The sequence below is a fragment of the Triticum dicoccoides genome, chromosome 3B (assembly GCF_002162155.2).
Source record: "Triticum dicoccoides isolate Atlit2015 ecotype Zavitan chromosome 3B, WEW_v2.0, whole genome shotgun sequence".
Lineage (NCBI taxonomy): Eukaryota > Viridiplantae > Streptophyta > Magnoliopsida > Poales > Poaceae > Triticum > Triticum dicoccoides.
In genome coordinates this window covers 83338059-83348717 of record NC_041385.1, presented here as the reverse complement: position 1 = coordinate 83348717, position 10659 = coordinate 83338059, and the positions used below count along the sequence as shown (strand labels likewise).

The following is a 10659-nucleotide window of genomic DNA, read 5'->3' as shown; positions in this document are numbered from 1 at the left end:
GGATTAGAGGGAGTATATTGTACGTTCATAAGCGAAACAAACATATTGTACCCACCCTAGTCCTCTTTCAATCAATCTCCGGACCCCGAGATGAAATCGAGAGAGAACGAGTGGGGGCATGTGTGATACTCCCTCCGTCCGGATAAAGTTGTCTCCATGGCGTTTTTGCAGAAAACCCCTCCCTAGATTCCCGACACAACCCGCACTCCTCGTCTTCTCCGCTCGACCCTCCGCTGTTCCGACACAGGCGCATGGATGCCGGAGCTGCCCTACACCGCGCTGCTCTCCCGCTCTCCCGCGCGTCCACCTCCGCCGCTGCAGCTACCTCCTCCGCCGCTCCCTTCTGCCTCACGCAGAATCCCTGCCTCCCTTGCCTGCCTCCCGAATCTCTCTTCTTTCTCCCCAAAAATCCTTTCTTCTTCCTCCCGCCGCATCTCCTGCTCGCTCCCACCCCCTCCCTCCTAGCGTTGATGGAAGAAGTGTGGTCGGCGACGCGGCCTTCCGCCCCCGTCTCCCCCGGCGCCGCCGCCCCGGCACCCGTGGTGTGGGGCGTGGCCGCTACGGCGCAGCTGGATATGGTGGCCAAGAAGTCATCCGCGCAAGCGGTGAGCCGGATCATGTCCAGCTGCGCCAACTCGACCGGCCTAGCCCCCGTCATCGATGCCAACGCCGTCATCTCACTCGCCTCCACCGTGGGCCGCCTGGTCGCGATGCCCGAGGTGCTCGAGGAGGTGCGCGACGCCGCAGCGCGCTGGAGGCTCGCGTTCCTGCCCACACCCGTCGAGATCATCGAGCAAGAGAGGTCGAATGTTTATTTTAGCCGGCCCAGACCCTCGTATTGTTGTTTTCATTTGCTGAATAGAGCTTAAACTCTGCACTTTCATGGACTAAAGTTCATTTTGCTTGATGCTCTCTGCATTGCTGTATTCAGTAGGGCCATCGGCAAGCTGCTGCTATTTCTGTTGATCTGCTTCTGCTATTTCAACTGATATGTTGTCCCTCTTGTCTCCAGAATTGCCTGCTGTTGCTATTGATGTATTGTTGCTGCTACTTCAATTCATGGTGCTGCTGCTTCAATTGCCAACTCTTCTTGCCGTGCTGCTGCTGCTTCAAATCAACAAGGGAGGCGATGACAACATCTAGTCCCGATTTTCTGCCAGGAACAAGTGAGCCATTTATTTTTGACTAATACAGTATCCATTTTATTTCTTCAGAAGCTAGCTCATTCTCAAAAATAAAGGAACATCAGAAAACCAATATGCCTTGCCTTTTAAACCAATAAACAATGAAAACATTGAAGTAAAGCAAGCAGTAGAGATATCATTAAAGTTCAAAAATTAAGTGAAGTAGGCAAGTGGTGACAGGGAAGGAGAAAATTCAGTTTCAGTTTTGGGATGGTACAGTACTCCCTCAAAAAGACATACACATGATAGAGATTGTGTTCCTAAATCAACATCAAGTTTAGGAACAAGTGTGTTCCTAAATAATCTTCAGTTTAGGAACAATCTTGAGTTTTCACTATATTTATTGTCAAGTCTGAAATTTTGACAGTAATACTGTGACATGTTCAGACTAGGAATAATCTTCAGTTTAGGAACAACTTTGATGATTCTCTTGATTGATCATAGTGTATTCTTTGGATTGATGATCAAAGTTCAAAGAATTAGCCTAAATGCACATTGATGCCCATTCATCTTTCTCAAAGTTCAAAGCACTATCAACATTTAGCCTGAATGCACATTGATGATTCCAGAAAATAAGTTTATAACCACTCTAGATTTACAAGTGTTTACTGAAGAATATTCTGTTTATGAAGTAGACCACCAATATTCATCTTTTTTCTGTTTATGAAGAAGAATAAACCTAGCTAATTAAAATAATTCCAATTTTAGGGACATGTTTTTATCAACTCTTAGTTAAGGGATTGTGGCAGTTTTCAGTAGCACACCATGACACTATTTGCACAAAACAGAGCTCACTGAAAAGTAAGACTATGATCAACATCAAACTACTCCTTGACAAGCAGTGATCACTACTGAACATGATCATATTCTAGTACATCAAGCTGAGTTTTTTGTAATCTTATTCTGAGAGATTAAAAGTAGATGGTCATTCCTTAAAGTAGATGGTAATTTTGTAGATGACATACACATGACACAAGACATACACATGACACATGACATACACAAGAGATACACATATACACAAGACATACACATGACACATGACATACACAAGACATACACATGACATACTCCTATCCTTTCTTTTCCTATTCCTTTTCTCTTTCCTTGTCCCTTTCTTTTTCCTTTCCCTATCTACTCATTTCCTTGTTCTATAATGGCCTTGGTGTCAGTAATTAGCTCCGGACTGCAGTATACACCGGTTATTTCCTCTCCAGCATTATGTAGACGTTCCTTGTGCAGATGCGGCATCTTGTAGTTGTCTCCTCCTTGATCTTTCATCACTTCCACCATGACTGCTTGCAATGTCATAAAGCTTTTGAACAGCTTATGGGAATCGTAGTTCTCAAACTCCTCCTCTACACCCTGTACCAGTTCCTGTATATTCATAGGCGCTCTGCAGTCGGTTAGGGATTGGAGGGAGCAGTGGAAACAAAGATCTAGAACATTGAGCTCAGGGCTGTTCGGTGGTTGTTGCAATAATTGATTATCCAGATCTGTGTGTGCCACGGCTTCTAGAAAACCAGCATCATTAAGGAGGGCATGCGGTGTTGCATTATCTTGTTGAATTAAGATCATTGTGTCCTCGTCACCATCAGGCCATTTGTCTTGAATGGCAGGGATTACTTTATTGATCAGGTAATCTCTGCACACAGGTCTAGTAACTTTGACCGGCCTCAAGTCTATTGTCCCCCTGTCTCTGTTCTGGCTTGTTCGTTGTCCCTCGGTCTCTACCACGAATGGCCAAATGCCAAGTTTTCCATCAAATGTCAATCGCCCATCGTCATTGTAGCGAGGTTTGGCCACAGCTGTTAGAAACATTACCTTCCCAATGCTATGAGTATTGTGCACAGTTCGATTTGGTTCTTCTTCTCCAAGCAGTACGCAGTAGCTACTCTTCACTCGAGTCATATCATACCATTTCTCATCGACGTGGACCATATTTGTCATTGGCTTGAAACTGGGCCAAGCACTTGATATCCATCTTTCATCCATCATGGATAGGCAGAACTTTAGTCTCGCTATCTTGTTCTATGGCTTGAGGGTGGGTTTGATGGTGCTTGTGATGCGTATTAGCTCTTGCAATTGAAATCTGTCATGTAGGGTTGAACGGGGCACACCTAAACACCTTGCTGGAGAACAGATGGGTCTTCTTTTGTTCAAAGGTACTAGATGACCCGTTGCGCCAATGGCGCAAAGGGCGAGAGCAAACCAAGTATTGAAAGCATGCACATAGGAATATTTAGATACCAACTGAAGCATAAGGAAATAGATACTTATAATTAGGTATATGATGTTCATACAATGGTTTACAATGGTTTTAACAGGCAAGCTACATAGGCATAGATGCATCATAGGAAAAACAATTGTTGGGAAATGACAGTTCGTTATGAATAAATAGGAAAGAAAAAGGCTATTAAACTTGTCCTTCTATCACCAAATTCAATTTTATTGATCACCTACACATCAAATCAAAATGTACAACAAATATTTCTCATTTTGGTCTCGCTAAATAAGAACAGCAAATACTCCCTCCGTTTTTATTTACTCTGCATATTAGAGTTGACTGAAGTCAAACTTCATAAAGTTTGACCAAGTTTATAGAAAACAATATAGACATTTATCATAATAAATCTATACGATGTGAAAGTACATTCAATAATAAATTTAATGCTATTGATTTGTTATTGTATATCTTAATATTTTTATTTATAAACTTGGTCAAAGTTTGTAAAGCTTGATTTTGACCAAATCTAATATGCGAACTAAATAAAAACGGAGGGAGTATAAGACTAAAACATGTTAATAAGTTCAATAAAGGTTCCACCAGGACCAAAAGACGCTCAAACAATATCAATGCCTAAACTTTAGTAGCATGCCTATGTGACATCATATGTAGTTTCAAAAACCCACAACAATCACATGTAGGGCTGCTCCAAGAAACTCAAGAGCTTAATTTCATCTTGATGCAACGCGAAAAGAAGGCAATTTTTAGTTATCCATGACCACCAGAAGTAATCAGTACCGGGTCCACAAGGATTGCTGGGTACTGACTATTGAATGTTAGAAGAACTAAATGTATAGGAATAAGCTATAAGTACGACATAAGTACTCTGTCTAGAGCAGCCACTTACAACACAAAAAAGACATGAAAATTGGAATATCATGAATCCATAATAGAAAATATCAACATGATTAAGGTCTGGCCTCTATTCTGGATTGCTTTTTAAAGCTTTGCGTAGTAATATGGTATTTAAAAGATTGCCCAAATTTAAGAAGGAAACAGTACTGCTCATAACCTAAACAAATGGGATAGCCTGCTAGTTCCAGGTCGTTACTAAACTGTATTGCCTTTTTGTATCAAGTAAATTGTAAATCTAGCATGAAGAGAATTGACTGGCTGTGATATTGAGTCATTATTTAGACCTGTCTAATTTGCTCATCTTCAACCATTCAAGAAGATGTGATATTGAGTCCCAATCAAAGCATTATAAACATCAATCCAATTATCAATATGATCACACAATAATTTAGTATGGATTTTCACATAGAGACTGGATAGCAGCACATCTGTGAGCTTCTGAAAGAGGGCTTAACCAATGTTATCGAGAGAAATAAATGGTGATTATTTCCCAAACATTAATATTGTCCAATAGGGCTCACCGTGCGATTGCTGATCACATCCTCGTAATATAGAACAATACGCCGGATACTCTTAAAGCTCACTAAAGCATTAGCTGCCAACTCATTAAACCTCTTTAGTTTAGCAATCAACAATTTTGTGTCAATTGTTGGCTTATATTGAGCAAGAACATCAGCCTGCAGAGAAGAAAAATGGAGGACTGCTTTATTCTGCGGTACATCCACAATAGTACAGCAAATAAAGTAGTTAAAGGTGCGCTAAGATGTAGCGGGTTCATCCTTGCTTTGTGATACCAAAAGTTGCAGACATAAATAAAATTCATAACACTGTGGGCTGTGAGTAAGATGAAGAAAAGAAAAAAGGTGAACCTTGCCTCCCGTGATGGTCATGAGCTTTATGAGTTCCATTTAGTTTCTTGGTATCTCTATCATAATCATTTGCCCCTAAAGAGATATATGAGCTTTATGACACTTATTTTTGGTCGGAGGGAGTACATGATAACATGAGGTAAGTTCTTTTTCACAGTAATAATCTTAATCATGAGCCATCACTATGTAAAATCTCAGAGCTGGTAAAAAAGAGTTCATAGTCCAGACATGTCTATGGTACATCTAGGAACCAGCCGTGACCATACTCCACTATGAGCAGGTCAAAAGCATGGGAAAAAGAAAGAGGCTCACCTTGGAACAAACACACTGAGCAAACACACAGCAGAAGAGGAAGCAGCAAATCAAGCTACGCCATCTCACTGTGATCTTGATTTAGACCGCATGCCTGTACTTTGTATTAACTACATACATACAACTTTTAAAGTTGAAGTTGAGATGACTAAATGAAATGAACATATGAGGCATTAGATTATTATATACAAACTCAAACATGAATTTATACATGGAACTGAATAATGCTAAAGGCGACAAGTATTTGGTATAACTGAAGTATCGAAAGTAGGGCCCATAACGCCACCGAAAAAGTATGATCACACTTCAGGTTACATATTTCATTTTTCCTGCATATTGCAGGTGCCACATAACCGAACCAATAGTACACTAACCAAAAGGTCATTGAGTAACCAATAAATGCCAGCTAACCAAAACGCCATATCTATAGAATATAGGGAGTTGTCTACCAACCGGAAGGCGTACCCAATGTTCTTTACATAACAGATTCTAAAACCTGGTAAATAAATTATTCTAAAACCTGCATATAAGCAATCAGATATTGTACCATTCTGTCAAGAAAATAGATAACTGAAGCACTCCTGCTATATAAAACATGATTAACGGATGCACGCCGTAGATGAACGATTATATGCATATTACCAGCCTCATCCTATCGTCGAGAGGAGCAAACCACAAACGGAGTTGGATGGTATAATAAATGATTACTCAAGTGCATAATTCCTATGCTATTTTAATGAATGTGAGACCCAATCGCATAATATTGTCATTCAACCACTTGGCGAAAACTTTGCCCTTAGGAGGATAAGGAAAATAACAAATATTTTGGCAAATAGGCTCAGTTTCGGTACTGTACTCGCTGAGTCTGGTTGTAAAAGTATTAATGCCAGTTTTGGGAACATGTAGTTTAGCAGTTAAATCAAGCAAAAGACGGGAAAAGGATTCATCTTAGTGACTTCTGAGGAAGATATTTCAGTGTCAAATGGTACAACAACAACAAAGCCTTTAGTCCCAAACAAGTTGGGGTAGGCTAGAGGTGAAACCCATAAGATCTCATGACCAACTCATGACTCTGGCACATGGATAGCAAGCTTGAAACATGCCACCCAAATTGCAAAACTGTTATATAAAAAAAACAAAGAAACAGTTAAAATGGAAAGAATTGCACATCGACAGTTGGTGTCACCACAAACCCAATATTTAATCAGACGGCTCACAGAAGCAAAATTAGACCTACCTACTGTTGGCTCTTACTGGGAAATGGGGAGAAATGATAGCTAAGTGCACCTTGTAGCTTAACAGAGTTTGATCTATGCAAGATAAAGTGCAATTTTGAATAGATTCTTAACTATAACATAATAAATTGTATTGTTTTATAGAAACATCTGTAGACAAATACTTGAAATAAAAATATGCCATGAACCCTTATTCCTTTAAAGGGTCTAAAATAAATAAGCATCAATATGTATGACCACACAAGCCATTAAATCTTGTGCTTTTAAATTTTCAATTACAGCAATGGAGTTCATTTTCGAGGGATTATTAACGGTCATGTATAATAAGTCGAATGAAGATCTGAAAGTACCTTGTAGGAAAGCTGATTGCAAAATTACAAATTGTAAGCCAAATCAGTTCAAATCTGACCAAACTCTGGATGACTATCTCATGATTCCCAATATACTGATCTTTCAAGGCATCAAACGAAGTGCACTCCCTATGAAATGTGAAATCGAGAAACAATCAACGCCTATGGAGTGGACACAAGTCAATAGCAATGCAAAATAAAGAAATAAGCCAAGCAAACACTCAACAACCTACCGAATGTTAGGATTAAGACATCCAGATGCTCTTCTTCTGGTGGAGCACAATGTTTACTCGAGATCAGATTCTACCCCGGATGAGTGTATGCATCGACAATAGTAAATTTCTCTCCAAGACTGTTGAAAAGAGCCAAAGGCATGAAGACAATTACCAAGCCAAGCAAACAGTAGCAGACACACATAACAGCCGATGTGCGGAATTACCTGTCACAAAACGAATTTATGTCAGGGATATCCTCATTGATATACGAAAAGCAGGCCAAGCAACCAAGGAGCCCCTTGTACCTGTCGGAAAGAAACAAGAAGGAAAAAAATATCAAGGACAATGATCAAAAAGAATCAAGAGCGTTGTCTAGAAAGCATCCGAAATAAATGTCACAAACAATGTGTTCTTTCTCAATACACAACAAGCATAATATAGTGTAGAAATAAGCCTTGCTTCTCTAGACCTTTAATCAAGCTATGAAGGACATAATGTCAAAATGATAACTGCCGAGAAAGGAAATCACTAACATCCATGTGTAATATGTGATTGAGGTTAATGCCTAGCAAATTACCAAAGCTTATATGCACATAGGAATATTAAAACCTGCAGGTATTTCTTGGTACAGAGCAGACCTACGAATTCTATTACAAAGCACGCACGCGGTCTCGCTCCTCTTTTTCTATCGCTGCCCCTGCCCGTGCTACCTGCCTTTTTCTCTCTAGCACCATGGGGATCGGGGGAAGGGGAGCTAGGGATGGAAGGTGGAGGGACTAGCGTGGGGAGGTGGAGGAGGAGGAGAGGCGGAGGCACGGGAAAGAGAATGGAGGAAGGGGGGAGGCGGCGACAGCGCCTAGGAGGGAGGTCGAGGAGGAGGAGGGACGGTCGCGTGCTGTCGTGGGCGTGGGTGGGGAAGCTGATGCAACCAGACACCAAAGCACCCAGCTCGGCGAACATAGTCACAAGTTCTACATCATTACAATACGTACAGAACAACCAGCACAACAACCTGATGCAGCACCGACATGCTCTCTAGGCTTTCAAAGAACTATCCGTTGCAATGAAATTACTTAGCGCCATTTCAAAAAAATCATCTTGATATTAAAATTGTAACCCAGAAACATCTTGGCAGCAATGTAACACTCTCAACCTATAACCTAGCCAGTTCAAAAAAATGTCTACAGTATAAAACTGTCCCGCTTTGCAATAGCATAATACAAAATATATGATGTCCACTGCCCTGAACATGAGAGATTGAGAAGGCAATGTATCAGCTAGTGGCATCAGAAAATTGTTTCAAAGATGACTGCAACTGCCTCAGGCTTAGAATTGTGGAACCGACTGGGCTGATATGGACGTTTCACTGCATAACTTTGCAGTGTTTGAAATGATCATCACCTAGTCAGTAAAACAACTAATTCTACAGGATTTTATATGCTACCCAAATCTTATAACCCTAAACCCACACCAGATTTTGGAGAGGAAAACATGGGAGGTGAAGTAGAAAACACTTAAACTATTTTCCAGCCATCGCGTCATTATGTAGAGTGAAGATGAGAACGGTCCAAGTAGTAAATATAGTAATTTAAATCTTGTGCTTTTTATGGGATTTTTAAAATCACTTTGAGATGGCAGTTTCATAAGTAATTCAAAATCATGGCCAATACAGAAGTGAATAACAGGAAGGGTAAATTTAACTATAAGTATTTCCTCTATGTCCTACTCAAAGTGTTAACCAGTTAGAAACACAACAAATTAACTCCAAAAATACTGAACTTCTATCTATATGATTTTAAACCTCTTATTCTTTTATTTCTTTGTGAATAATTTTTACAAGGTCCAGCCTTCAGTTAGGGGGTCATCATAAAAGATGAGAAGTTCAGAAAAGCAGAACCTGATCAAAAGACCTGGCATGTCCTAGTCTTGAAGTGTTGTAGATTCATAAATAAAAGAAATAATGTATTATAGTACGATTTCCCAGTTTACCTATTGTATTATACACCCCTAACAAACAATTATGGAAATGTGAATAAGTTGTAAGAGGTAACTGGATGAAGATCATAACGACGAAGTTTACTGAATCGTGATTCATGACTATGGAAGTCAGAGCATATTTCTTCCAACAGTATTATACTCTAGCAGGTTGATCACCATTACATATGTTTGTCTTGTTAAAGTTATCGCAATTCTGAACTGCAAGGGTCAGAGGTACTGTAAAGTTGTTTTTCTTACATTATTTTTTATTTTTATTTGCAATGTCCTAGCTCTGTTTGTTTCGGAGGTCCATTAGACATAAGATCCTAATTAACGATTGGAGCAGGGCTTCCAATCAAATGCGAAGAGGAACGCACACTGCAACAAGGTTAGCGAATTAGAGATGAGCAGTAATCTAATTCACAATGCGTGCCTTCCATCCACACATAAACAATGGCTAATTAGGGTTTGAGCGGCACAGACCTTGACCGGGACGCTGAGGAAGAAGAAGTGGAGGTGGCCCTCGACCTCGACGACGACATTGAAGGGTATGGACCCGCGCGCGAGGTCCTCGAGCAGGTAGATGGCGTCCTCGACAACGCGTATCCCGTCGAGGCGGAGGTTGGCGTCGACGTAGGAGACGGCGCGCACGCGGACGCGGCCACCGCCGGAGGTGACGGTGCCGAGCGGCTCGCCACGGTAGCCGATGGCCACGTCGAGGCGGGCGTAGCCCAGCACGAAGAGGTTGGGATTGCAGACGCGGGCCTTGAGCGCGGCGGAGATGTTGAGGACGACGGCAGTTCGCGCGACACGGGAGGAAGGAGGAGGACGGATGCGGGAGTAGTGAAGCGACCATGGGGATCGGGGGAAAGGGAGCTAGGGAGGATAGGGGCGAGGGGCGGCGCGCGAATGGAGGAGGAGGCGAGGAGGCGGCGCGGATGGAGGAGGAGGCGAGGAGGCGGGTAGGGTTCGTGGGGAAGACGCCCTGCCCCTTTTTCTTTCCCCGCCGGTGCCCGCGCTGCCTGGCAGCTCGCTCGCTCGCTCGCTGCACTCTTCATAGAGCAAAAAAGGAGACGTGGCCAGTGCCGCTAGTTAGGCGACCGGCTTCATCTTTTACTATGTAAATTGTGGCTGTTCTCGACAGATCTAGTTCTTTTCTCTTTCTACCACTTTTATTCTTCTTGCTTGAAACATCAACTTCTTGGCCTGCTGCAAGTTGTCGTTTGGCTAGATTCCATATTCTTGTAACTGTTCGCAGGTGAACATTCAGCATAGTCGCGATGAGCACCTTGTCATACACGTGAACCTGTCCATCTCTAAGCTCAATTACTCGCAGAGCAAAGTAAACACCGTGTCTCTCCTTGTCTGTCAAGTC

The 10659-nt window shown here is 41.8% G+C and overlaps 1 long non-coding RNA gene across 1 annotated transcript; it reads right to left on the bottom strand.

The window, feature by feature from the left end:
- Positions 1-3943: 3943 nt before the first annotated feature.
- LOC119280862 lies at positions 3944-7614 on the bottom strand. The gene is made up of 4 exons (XR_005138198.1): positions 7532-7614; positions 7326-7444; positions 7093-7221; positions 3944-5655 (listed from the first exon to the last, which is right to left on the bottom strand). It is a non-coding gene; the product is annotated as an uncharacterized LOC119280862 (long non-coding RNA).
- Between the last annotated feature and the right edge of the window lie 3045 nt (positions 7615-10659).